The 13,425-nt window shown below is 39.7% G+C and overlaps 1 protein-coding gene and 2 long non-coding RNA genes across 4 annotated transcripts in view; 2 read left to right on the forward strand and 1 right to left on the reverse strand.

Annotated features, from left to right (window-relative positions):
- Window positions 1–5,596, reverse strand: part of LOC116669414 (uncharacterized) — a 17,101-nt gene extending 11,505 nt beyond the window's left edge. The window contains exon 1 of the long non-coding RNA XR_004326777.1: window positions 5,586–5,596. This is a non-coding gene — a long non-coding RNA (uncharacterized LOC116669414). The remainder of the gene's footprint in view (window positions 1–5,585) is intronic.
- The window catches only part of stim2b (stromal interaction molecule 2b), a 45,427-nt gene that overhangs the window by 9,966 nt on the left and 22,036 nt on the right, over window positions 1–13,425 (forward strand). The gene's annotated exons all lie outside the window — the stretch shown is intronic.
- LOC116669412 (uncharacterized) lies at window positions 959–8,208 on the forward strand. Its single transcript, XR_004326775.1, has 3 exons — window positions 959–969; window positions 3,655–3,656; window positions 8,123–8,208. It is a non-coding gene; the product is annotated as an uncharacterized LOC116669412 (long non-coding RNA).

Below are 13,425 nucleotides of genomic sequence, written 5' to 3' on the forward strand. Positions count from 1 at the left end.
ATGAGCCAAAAAAGAAAAAAAGAACCCTAAAACGCTCAATAGCTTTAGCAACTTTCAGCTCATTTTGGTTTACGGACTGCATCTTTAATGTTTTTGGTTCAATCTCACCACTCCACTCAACCTTAGCAGGCAGCTAGTTTATTGTGTGTGTGCAAAAAACTCTTAACAAAACCCACTGTACACTACCTGCCCAGCAACAAACTGCAAAGTTAGCAACTAGCTGGTGAACATAGTGATTTCCCTCAGGAGTTGACAGAGCTAAAAAAGCAGAGTTAATATTGGACCTATTGTCACTAGGTGGCAACAAACAGGACTGTAAATGAATGATAATGTTGCTCTGCTGGATGGGTAAAAAGGCAACTGTTTTCCATATTAATTTTATTAATTCACGTTTTGTGTTTTTTAGCTTGTTTCTGCTGCACCCAAGTGGCCAAAAATCAATAAAATATTGCTTTAATGCATAGTTCATGTATAGGTCAAGTTATAGATCATTAAAAACCTCAAACGAAAGGCCGACGCCGCATCGCCGCACTGTCGCTATTCAGTCGCCCAGTCGACTTCCACCAGAAGTGGACAGCTGCCGCCCATCTCAATCCGGGGCTTTAGGGTTGTGATCCTACCTAATGAGGCCGTTACGAAACAGAACAGACTGGTGTATTTATAAAGTCACAAGTTTTCCATGTGCCTTTTCCATCGTGCTCCCTGTTGTGGGTGCTGCTGACATTGACGCCGCAAGTTCAGAGTGTTCCTTATCATTACCGAGATCTGTCACAGCGGCATCGGGCCAGTCTGACTTTCAACTAGGCTCACCGGTGAGATAATGGTCCCACGGTCACAAGCCATGGCAGAGAGGATCGGAGTGGAACTCACCAACAAGCTCTGAGACAGTCAAAGACCTGAATCACTAGCACGGAGGCATTGTTAAGTTGCTAATCCCCATTGAGGAGCTATTGTTCCCTTGTTATCTATGTATTTTTCAATATATTTAAAGAAACATTGGCTACCTAATTTAAAAATGGTGTTTACGATAATGACATTCAGGCCATTTTTTTCACTGTATGTATCACTGTCAAATAACCTAAACGCTGAGACAAATCCGTGTTTTACATTCTTGAATCTCTAATTCACAGACCAGTATGTTATGGATATACGATAACGGGATATGGATATAGATATATGTTTGGGGTTAGAGCCCGACCAATAAAGGATTTCTCAGGCGGATACGATACAAATATTTGGATATTTAAAAATCCAATAATCCGATATATCGGTCGATATATATATATATTATTTTAAATCCAGAAACGTTTAACAAGACATAAACCAGTTTCCCTAACATTAGTTATTATGTTAGTTATTAACAGAACTGAGGAACATCAAAATATATTAAAGTTCTAATAAATAAAATGCATAAACATACAAACTTAAGATATGCAACATAAGGTCCTTTGAAAAAAAACACTTTAACAAAAAAAACCATCAGTGTTGCCAACAGGGACGTTGTAGAGTGCCCTCTGGTGGACAAACTATGCAAATAACATGGTTGACTGTCCGGTTTTAGTTTTTAAATATTCATTTCATTCATTCATTTATTCATTCACATATATATATATATGTGTGTGTCTGTGTATTATAAATGCTGATACCAATAGATCGGGAAATGCCTAATATCGGCGGAATTGCACGGCCGATATTATCGGCCATCCTTTATTTGGGATAAAGATAATATAAGCATACAACACTAAGCAGCCAGTAAGCTGATTCACTCGTGCAGAAAACGCCTCAGTAAGAGATGTAGGTCACTGTACTCAGCTGTACAGTGTTTCCTGCTGTGAGTGGCCGACAGTAGCAGAACCTTCTGCCCTCAATCAGCCCAGAAGGGACTATTGTTGTCCAACTCTGTCACACTTAAAGGTGTTGATCCCTCTGCTGGCAGTGCATGGGCATTTGGCTGGATCAGCCCTTTGTGATGGATGCACACAAGCTGGCAACACTGTAGTCCAATAAGCAGGAAAAAGCACAAAAACATACAGCGATATGTATGGTCTAGGTTCCAATTGGGTGTTCTCAGTTTAACAAGGTACAAACATAGTAGTGCTGAAACAGATAGTACACTGACAGAAAATTAATAATCAAGTCATTTTTGAAGGAAGAATGCTAAATCTTTGCTTTATTTTAGTTTCTCAAATCTGCTATGTTTCTTATACACACCATTAAAAATTAGTTTGTCCCCTTTGGGTTATGTAAACTTTGATGGCCGTTTTTATGACATTTTATAGACACACAATGAATGAATCTATTGCAACGATCTATCACTGTTGCATCCCTAAAACATAGAAAGAAATGGCGGATAGGGGTCACCGCCACGTCCTGTTACGAGAGTGGGATCCTGCTGTGATAATACCCATCACCTTAACACAGGAAGATGCCAATGCCATGCCCTTCACAGAAGTCTAAAATTGTCTCTGTGGCTTTCTTGCTTTGCATGTCATTTCCTGACTAATCACATGTAGTTAGTCTGCATTAGTTTTGTCACTGCTTTCAGTTTCGCTAGATTAAACCTAGAAAGATATCTTTTTGATTTCCAGTGTGAGACTACCTGTGGAAGACTATTTAGAAATGAAAAAGGTGAACAGATGTTATGTCCACAGCCAATTCTCCATTCATTTTCAGCCAAATGTGTGTGTATATATATATATATTTGAGTGGGATTTAAAGTTAGATATTTTGGACGTGAGGAGCAGTCCCCTCTGATTTCAGGGACTTTCCCTTGGCAGAGGGCACGTGATGTGGTGGCCTGGGCAAGAGGGGCAAAGAGCGGTGTGTATTTCTTTGGTATGCTGTCCCCTCTCAAGTCTGTTTCCACCAACATTTGTGCTCTGACCTGTGCTCATAACAAACTAATATACATAGACACCAAATAACAGGGAGATTCTAATGTAAAACAAATGTAATTCAATATAGAAAACTCAAAGGATGCATACCTATGTGCCTTTTCTTCTGCTTATTTCCGATGCAAGCCCAAAAATATCAGTTAATACAGTTTTATGATATAATTTTCAGGGTTGTTTTTTTCAACCGTCTTGGTTAGGGGGATTTGCAGTGAGTTGACTGCTAATCCTTCTTAGTGCTGCAAACAGTAGCATGTCCGGACCAACAGGTGGGTTTTCAGTAACCTTCCCTTGATCTGGTCCGAAATGGGCCCAGTTTGTGTTACACATCAAAGGACCTGACAGCAACCAATTGACTTTCATTTGGGATTAGAAATTCTGTCTGCACATGATTTGTTTCTGCTGTGTTTCACATCAGATGCAGTAGCTTATGTTTTGATGTAAGATGCAGGCAGTCGGTAACATTTAGAAGTACCTTATTGCCTTGGGAATTCACTTTTGTATACTCAGCTGCTTTCTTTTCTCCAGATTTGACAGGCATCTTTATTTGGATTAGCTCCTTGGATAGACGTTGGTATTGTCTGAAGTATTGCACTAATGCTTGGCTTTTAAACTGGCGTCCATATTTAGGAGCATCAAGTTAAAATAGACATCAGAATCCTGTCAAGCAGGAAGGTAAAAGACATACACAGGAAGCTGGCAGAGCGCCAGATCCGCTGTCTGCCACAAATTATCTAAATGAGACATCCACAGTCAAATACAGTTGTCTCTGCCCAATGGGAGGCAAGTGCAGATTTGAGTCGCGCATGCTCAGATGTAAACGGTTTACGGCATAACGCGTCATACCCGATGAGAGTCGAGTCAGACCGGCTCTGGTCGAGTGCAGATGTTAGTTGTGCATGCTCAGATTTAAACGGTTTGCATACTGAAATTTGTGAACTCCATGAATTAATAAACCTTTCTCATTACAAACAATAACAGAAGATGGGAATCATTCCAAAAATGTTTTAGCTATCTGTGATTGTGTGATTGTTAACGTTAGCTTTTGACAGCCTTTGGGGTTTGATTGCTAACTTGTAGCCAGCAGTGAAAGAACTTGGTTAAGTAGGTCCAGTTTTTACTGTATTGACATTACAGAAGTCTCTCGTTAGCATCTTACATGCTACTTGTTGCAAAGTGATGCATGCGCAACTCACAGCATCACTTGTCGCAAAGTGACGCATGTGCGACTCAAATCTGCACTCAACTTACATCGGGTAGTGACAACAGTCATTCAATTGACTGGGTAAACCCCGCCCACTCTGTCTGCGATTTGATTTCGCCCTGCAGCTCGGTCTGGAAACCTGCATGTTTAATTCTCCTGCTTCAGTTCACAATTTTGCGGGAACCAATCACAAACCGGCTTATTTACCTGGCGCGCTATCGGCGGGTTTAACAAAATGACGATAGAGAGGCGACCAAGCGGCTTCTTTTTTCCATTCAACACAGCGGCCACCGAACACCACTGAAGCGCAGCAACCCAGTGATGGCCTGTTACTTCTACAACCCCGCATTGTTGGTCTGAAGGACTATCCAATTGCGTACAGAGTCATTTGAACTATGCCCGTTGGTCACGCCTCTTGTGCAGAGAAAATACAGAGCAGACTCCCCAGACCAACGCTCAGTCTCAAATCTAATGAGCTTGGTCTGGTGATAGCCAGACTAGTGATTAAAGCAATTAATCTAAAAATTTAACTAAAAGCATGTCCTTGCCCACTGAGCACACAAAGACATAGGCTTATTCCGTAAAACCTTGTAGGTTTAGAGTTAATAGTGATAGTTTGAACAGGCTGTGTAAATTTTCCTGTGTGGATTTCTGAAATTTACAATTTGCACACATCTTAAACAATGCTCCGGTAATGTAAGATCCAACGAGATGCAAACGTTAGTAATAATAAATCTCATATAGAGCAAGAGCAGTGTACAGTATTTTCTTATCGTTCACTGCTCTTCTTTACCTGTTTCTTCTGAAGGTAAAAATAATTTCCTTTTACGGTTGTTGTGCAGCTAATGAGCTCAGGCTTCTTTTACAACATTGTATGTAATATGATCCCTCAAATTTGAAAGATCTGTGTGGTTTAAACTGCAGTCAGCTGTCAGATGACACGCATCTTTTGATGCACAGCAGAACTTAGCCTAAACTGTAAGTATAATTTACATTGAAAATCATATCTGAATTTATGTGGTTCAAATTTATGTGGCTACTTGGAATTTTTCAGTACAGTAGATATATATATTTTATATTTTTATATATATATTTTTGTGTGTATATATATATATATATAAATTGGATCTACTGTACTGAAAAATTCCAAGTATTCAACCACTATTTATATACACAGTATGTGTGTGTGTATATATATATATAATTATCTATTATATATAATATAATAATATATATATACAGTGTACATATACAGTATATATACTACAATTCAAGCAGCATGATTTTTTTTATTTACCTGTCATTTAGGTCAGAATTAGAATATTGAATAGTTTAAATATTAGCCAATTTCTTCTTTTGAATTTGTAAGCCCTAAAATTTCAAGTGCCCTAAAGTAAAATTGTTTACTGGAAATATTCAAAGAGGGGATTTCAAACAACATACAAAAACAATCAAGGTGCTGTCAATGCTAAACCCTTTCACACATGTACAGTACTACACAACAGAGGATTGTCCATGCCAGATGTGTCACTCTGCTTCTTTACCTTCAGATGTCTGTTTTCTTCCAGTTTTGCTTGAACCGTATGAAACGTCTTCGATGCGCTCAACTGAATTTTCACACTTTCGGCTCAATCAGAGATTACACGATTTTACACAGAGATTACTTTGTAGTAGGGAGCTGGCAGGGTAAAGAGGGGTTAATGATGTATTCAAACTTTTAACATTCAAATCATTACAGCTATTATTCACTTCCATACACATCTTGTTTTTATGCTATTTCCTTACATTTATTTGTTTGAACAATTTGTGACAAGGTCAGGGAAAATGGGGTACCAAACCTTAAAAGAGATGCTTCTCTCTAGTGGGGAAGTCTTAACCTTAGCTTTCCTGTCCTAAAGCTATGACACAAGTAAAGAGCAGTTATTAAATCTCAGTCGGGGGATCTCCAGGCTGCATGTTTCATGTGTGCAGACTAAAATAAATAAATCCTGTTACTACGTGGCAGAAGCATGTTGAGTTATCGTCATGCTTTTCATTGTTCATTGTTAACTTTTTAAGGCTAACATGTGACCTCAGCCGCCTGCCCCTGGTCTCTTCCATAGACATTCAATCCAATAACCTTATTTCCAGAGGAGCGCGTCGAAGGCCAAGCGAGCAAATTAAACAAGTGCTCGACCTCTTGTCTTTTCATCCTCTCTTCTCCTGCTTTTCTTCCTCGGGCCAGCCGCGTACATCACACATCTCGTGTTTGGTGCTGTTATTAAACATTCCTGGGACGCCCGGGAGCAAAGAGCGTCTCCTTTTCTGGAAGTTTTTAGATCACACTTGGTGGGCCTCCACATGTTTTGCTCTAGTTGTCTCCCCCTTTTTTTTTTTTAGCTGTGGCCTAAGCAGAGGATTACTGGTACTCATTAAGGTGATTTAGAAGGGTAAGGGATGCCCTGTTGTAGTGGATGTACTTTTTGACTAAGTTCAAAAAGGTCAAAGACAAAGTGCTTCATATCCCCTATTGAATCAAAAATAGGGAAGTAGAAGGCTTTTTCTGTTTAGGGTAGATGCAATGCAAACCTGAATCTGCCCTGTGGAGTTTTTTGGTAAACAAAGAAATGTTCTGTTTGTTCTGTGTTTCTGTCAAAGAAGGGATGTAAGGATCTGCAGTTGCCTGAGGTGATCCAGCCCCACCTATATTGTCCATAATCCATTTCCTTCTCACATTTAGAAAATTGCGACAGACAGACAATACAGTTCAGGGTGGATCAGGTTTAGTTGAGACATGTCAGACGTCTGAAGCCTGGACACATGTACAGTAGCTTAGTGTTCATGTGGTTTTACAAGAATATGTTTTGGCTGGAAATGGGACTCTGTCTTTGTGTAGGTGGCTGTTGAGAAATATGAATGCATGTCATTGACTCATCTACTAATGACGAGTCACTGCTTTTAGTGGTTGCTTATTGATTTTTTTTGCAGTTACACATTCTTCTGACATGCCTTAGGAGCCACCTTGGGGAGTTAAGCTTTGGATAGACTCGCACGTTACACCCTGCGTGGGCTTCCGTAGTTGGCGCGCGCGCTACAAGCATGTACACAGAGCGGTTTATTCTCAACGCATTGTTCGTTGCAGTATTCTCTGAAAGTAAAAAATAATCTGTAAATAAGCAAGAAGTAGTAGAAAGAGAAGACATTAGAAGTAAAGGAATGTAGGCTATTGGCAACAATAGTAAACACATCCTTGATGAACACAGACGTACCGCCAAACATTACATTTATCTACATCTAATCATTAACGTGTCTGTTGTTTATCTCCAGTTCAAAATGACTCTCTGTCTGTAACACTGTTCAGAACACACTTTCCATGAAGTTGTCTTTTTTTGTTTTTCCACCAAATGCAAAATGCCCCCTCTTTTCCCAGTGTGGTGTCTCTCTTTGACCCCATTTTCAAGGCAGTTTGACTCTCTGTGATATGTACATGAATAATCACACAGATGTTTGTACAAGCGAACCTGCACCGCCAGTCTTTCCAATCTAACTGAAAGTGCAGCTTGTTCGCATACCGTATTTTCCAGACTATAAGTCGCTCCGGTGTATAAGTTGCATCGGTCAAAAATGTCTCATGAAGAAGAAAAAAACATTTAAATGTCACACTGGACTATAAATCGCATTTATTTAGAAATATATTTCACAATATCCAAGACCAATAGCAGACATTTAATCTGGAAAGGCAAGTTATTCAGCTATACAATAGCACACAGAACAACAACCAGGGCGTGGAGACATAACTGCACCGGTGACAAGCCTCTCTCGTCCATCTGTGGACTCGTTCCTCCAGCTCAGGCCATCTTGCTTTCAGCCCGCGATTAGCTTGCTTTGCTCAATGCAGAAAGAGTAACCAGTCCCTCACAAGTTCCTGACTCACTCCAAACTTTCTTTCTGTTTCTTGATTACCGTTTTTGGCTGCATATTTTACTACCAGCAGTTTGTAATCTGCAGACAATGATTTTCTTTTTGGGGGTATTTTGTTTGTGTTCAGTCTTTCTCAGTTGTCTTTCGGAGCAGCATGTAGTTGTCACAAGCCTAGAGCGCCCTCTCGCGGCGGTAGACGATAATGTTTTCAGAATGAATTTAAAAAAAATGTTAAATTATGAAAATGTTGATATAGGAGTCACACCTGACTACAAGTCGCAGGATCTGCCAAACTATGAAAAAAAGTGTGACTTCCGTAAAAATATGGTAGTTACCCAAATTCAGAGGTGCAAAACCTCACACTGCAACAGCTTGCGGAGCCTTTGCGCTGGAAATGACAGCCATGGTGACGTTATCTTATGGCTCGCGCAACTCGCGCCGGGAACACCACGGCTACCATAATCCTAGCTTCAGAAAGCTCACCTGCCAGCATGGCAGTTGCTCAAACAACAAAACACTATAAAAAAATAATGTTTTTTTTAGCAAGCAAATAAAGATGGAGAAATCGCTTGTTTGATTTTCTCATTGAGACAATTGCTGTCAGATTTTTTTTTTCCCCTGCTGCTGGTCAACTTTATTAAAGTCACCTTGAGCTTCGTTTTGTGTCACTCTGTTGATTAACAAACCTAAGTGAAAGAGGTCAGTTTTTAAATGTACACTCATGACACGTCTGTTTTAACAGCTTGTGCAAACTGAGAGTAACATACAAACAACTTTTTGTATCTTGTTTCTTCCTTTAACTAACTACCCCTCTCTCTCTCTCTCTCTCTCTCTCTCTCTCTCTCTCTCTCTCTCTCTCTCTCTCTCTCTCTCTCTCATAACTCTCTACACTAGCTGGTGGCATTTGTAGGCGGCTGATGATATTTGTGTCTTATTAATGGCTGCTGATGAGCTGAAATGGTAGACTCTCCAGAAGCTTTATTTACTTGCCTTTAACACTGACCCCGTCAGCTTGACTTACGACACTGCCATATGGGCGTTAGTTGCAGGGGATACGTCTGGTACAGATCGACATCACATTCCCCCCACTTTCACACCATTTGGAGCATTTAATTGGTGTATTGAATTTAATGTTATAGGATTTTTAGCTTTATTTACAAGTCACACTTGACGTATGACTTTAGTTTTACGTAATCACAAGACTGGGTCAGACATGTGAGTTCCTCCAGAGCAAAGCTTCTAACTAATTTATGGCGGCTGAGGGCATCAATACAACGCAGGAAGGGCATTCATATCTCACTTATCATCCATATGGTAAATGCATGCATCATACATGCAGGAAAGCTGATATGAGTTTGGCACGTTGACAGTGGATCTAATGAACTGCTGACATGGCTGACACACAGCATTTCTCAAGGAAGAAGTTTGAATTTTGAGCGTGTTACATCTTCGAAGTCCATTGAAGGACTGTTCCAATGACGAGGAGCCTCCAAATTTCACCAAGGACTGAGTCCTTTGTTCGGAGATTTTTAAAAGATGCGTATGGGTTTCCTCCACTTTGTGATAATATACTGTTTGACATCCAAGCAGGAGGTTGCCTAAACTTGTAGCCACTGTGTTTTTACATCATGGCAGGAGAGCCAGTAAGTGAATAATGAAACTTGAAGAAAAAGGTTCAAGGCCCAGTGACTCCATGCTGCAAGTGTCCATGAGCAAGACATGAATCCCCAGTTCTGTCTCTGACTTGCCTATATAAAACGAGACAAAACAAACATTTTCTTCAGACATCATTAGCATAACACTCTTATCTGTGTTCAACTCATGGATGTATAAATAGACCAACTGACCTTTTATTATTTTATTATTTTAATTTTATTTTAAAAGATAATTTCTTTTGGCTTTTATTGCCTTCATTTATAGGATAGATTAAGCCAGAAAAGTGGGAGAGAGAGGGGGATGACACGCAGCAAAGAGCCGCAAGTCGGAACCAAACCAGTGGCTGCTGCGACAAGGACTGAGCCTCCGTACATGGGGCGCACGCTCAACCAGGTGAGCTAACCATGCGCCCCACTGACCTATTTTATTAACTATACAACAAGTAGATTTGACCAGGCAATCTAATTGGTCAACTAGACATTTAGAACATGCTCAAATCTAAAAGCACACCATGCGCATCACAAAAAATCGTAGTCCGTCTTTTTCATGTCAGCATTTCAGAGTTGATTCAAAAAATATTTTTTGAACACCAATAAAATGCAAAATATATAAATATATTGAAACCTTTTTATTCACCACAGCGGAGAACACAGAAACTCTCCAACACATTTATATCAAAGTGATTTATTGGATCAAATATGTTAGGGTTGTTATATGGCGCTCTTGAGTTATTGGAAATGTTTGGATCACATCAGCCGTGCCGGTGAGTTGGTGACATGGCGCTATCTTAAAAATCCATGGAAACAAATTTTCAGCAGATATCTTGTTTGCAACACGTTTGAGCTAGCAAAGCAGATTTGTGTTTGTACGTGCACTATTTATTATTGGAAAAACCTCACGATCTCTAGCGTTACAAAGCTACCGTTAGTTTAGTTTAAGCTGGCTGGTTGACTAACATTAACGTTAGCCAAACGGGGACGAGAAATCGTCTTTGTTGCTTGAAGTTTACAGATCTATAGTAGCTGAATCTGTCCATGGAAAAAAAGCAATTTTGTGTTTGTATGTGCAGTAAATCCTACAAAGCTAACGTTGGCTTAAGATGGCCTGCTGACTCAGCAGGGACTAGAACTCCTATATGTTGTTTTGTTATTTTTATGAGCAAATTGCCTTTCACAAAATGACAATAGTTTTATTACCTTTATTTTGTTGGTCACCTTTGTATTTATAATTGCAATATTACAGTGAGGACGCCTCGGTCTTCACCACATCAATGACACCCTTGCCTGTAATATGTCTTAATGGACCTCTTGGTTAGTACCGCTGAGACATTATGTTTATGGGAAAGATTTTAGCATGTCGTCACCTTCCTAAAATAATCGCCTAAGTCATTTTTTGACAAAAAGTATTTTCTTGCCTAAATCATCTCCTCATGGTGCTGGCCACCTCTGGTAAAATTTCCTACATTCTCAGTTGAACAGGTGATGTGATTCTACGCCTTTGTATACTGCATAAGTCAAAATATGTTCAGCATTTGGTTCAGTTTTTTGTGTTTTCTGAAAAACGTGAAAAAATGACTTAGGCGATTATTTTAGGAAGGTGACGATGTGCAGACTGTAGAAGAACTAAACTAGAAATATTGTTTTTTGATTTGCGGTTTGGCTGTCATTAAAAGATTCACACATTTTATAAGTCAAGCATGATGAAGTCTGTCTGACATCTGGTGTCACAATTAGAAGAGAATGTGTTTCCCAGGATGTTTAAAGGCGAAATTGGTTCTAAGCTTAGAACCAATTTCTAATTAGCGAGCATTAGCTTCAAGCTTTAAAACATATCCATATAAACAGCATTGCAGCGGATGCGAGCACATTAGCACCGGTGCGTCCTAGAGGAGCTAACAGCTAACAGACGATAACTAGCACCGACTAGCCCAGGTCACCGCTGTTGTCTGAAAAACAACAGATGGGACAAAGTGTTGCGTTTACTGGTAAACTGGTAAACCTTGAGACTGACGTAAAACCGACTGCTATCTGTTCAGTTTTCCTCACGCTACTCTGTCCTCTGGGACTGTCTACATCTAGAAACTAACCTGCACGGGGTGCAGTGAACTACGCTGACTGGCTCATGAGCAGACGGCTTTACGGAGCGGGAGATTGGCTTTGCAAAAAACACGGAGCGTTCTATGAAATGACGCTTTATTAAAAATAATCGCTAGATCACGCAAATTTGATCGTGGGAAGTCCAAATCGTGATCGCGATTAAAATTCGATTAATTGTGCAGCCCTAACTTTGGTCCACTTTGCTCCCCCAGAGTTGCATATCAAGCCCATCATACCCTGCTATTGCATGCAATTGGCCTTTATAGTTTTTAGCAAAAGTTACTCAAACTGGAGTAGATGTTGCATTTGTTGGGAACTATTTACAACTGCAGATTAATACACGTTTGATGCAATACAGAGTAAGTAGGACAGTGTATGTAATATAGACTCAACATAAACTAAATAAAATCCTTATTGAAGGAACTTGTCACCCAGTGCATTGGTTTGGCTCATTGAAGTGTTTTTATTGGAGGCCTATGGCACAGAGAAATACTTAGAAGTTAATTATTCTGGATTTTTTATGGGCCAAATACAGTCCTGTCATACTGCTGATCTAAGTTGAAGAAGAGCACATATGGAAATTTAGACCGGAAAAAAATAATGGTACGCCCATACTGTCAATTGAAATTACAACATCAAGCTGCATAAGAAAATGTTTATCTGACTTTGTAAAGATGTCGTTTTCTAACAATATAAACACAGCACACACCCAGAATGCAGAGGGGTTGTGTCAGATATATATGATGTCCATGTGTCTCATGGAATCAGGTTTAAGGAAATCCCCGAAAAGTCACTGACACACTCCTCCCTATCTGCTTCTCCTGTCAAAAGATTTCTTTAAAAATGAAGCCAGAAGCTTCTTAATGACATGCATACATTGTGCATATAATTTTTTTTTTTTTTTTTTGAAATGTTGGGATTCACTTTAAAGGCTGCAGCTGACAGCTAAACACTTTTGTTATCAGATTCTTTTGAACCAAACCTGAAGCTCTGTCACAGCTTTTACGCATTTGTGAGTTATGGCAAAGTGAATTACTGTAAGACTGCTTTCCTCCTTGTGTTTGCCTGCTGTGTGTTTGTACTTAACATCTGCTTGTGTGTGTGTTTGAGCAAGGGAGACCTCTGCCATTGTTGAGCTTTTATATCCTGACAACTGGGAGCCTGATGTGTTAAAAATAACCCAGTGCTTTCCAATTTTGTCATCTTTTGGGACTACTTCTCCTGGCTGTTTTGATTTTGCATGCGTCCCCCTGGAATGCTCAGGGTCACCGATGGCCACATCCTGTCGCATGGTTCCTCTTTGTAGTGCTTGCAGTTCTCCCTTAACCTACTCAAACATACTCAAAAATAGGACACCTGGGAAGGAAAGGCTTGTGCTGTCATATTTCTGAATTGCACTCTAGGTGGCCTAGCCTAAATACTGTCAGTGAATGACAGCTTTTTTTTCTTTCTTTTATCTTAGAATTATCTTTTCCTCTATGAGCTTCACACATAGTTGGTTCTTGAAGGGTTCTGCACACATGAAGAACAGATTTAGGCCACCAGTAAAGAAAGAAATGACAATACCAAAAAGATTAACAACATCAAGGAAAGTTGTTTGTAACCAATTCTGATGTCTGAAACAAAGAAAGTTAAAGTTGGATTAACAATGGATATGCAGCCGTGTGTGTGTGTGTGT

This window comes from Etheostoma spectabile, chromosome 19 (assembly GCF_008692095.1).
Source record: "Etheostoma spectabile isolate EspeVRDwgs_2016 chromosome 19, UIUC_Espe_1.0, whole genome shotgun sequence".
Classification (NCBI taxonomy): domain Eukaryota; kingdom Metazoa; phylum Chordata; class Actinopteri; order Perciformes; family Percidae; genus Etheostoma; species Etheostoma spectabile.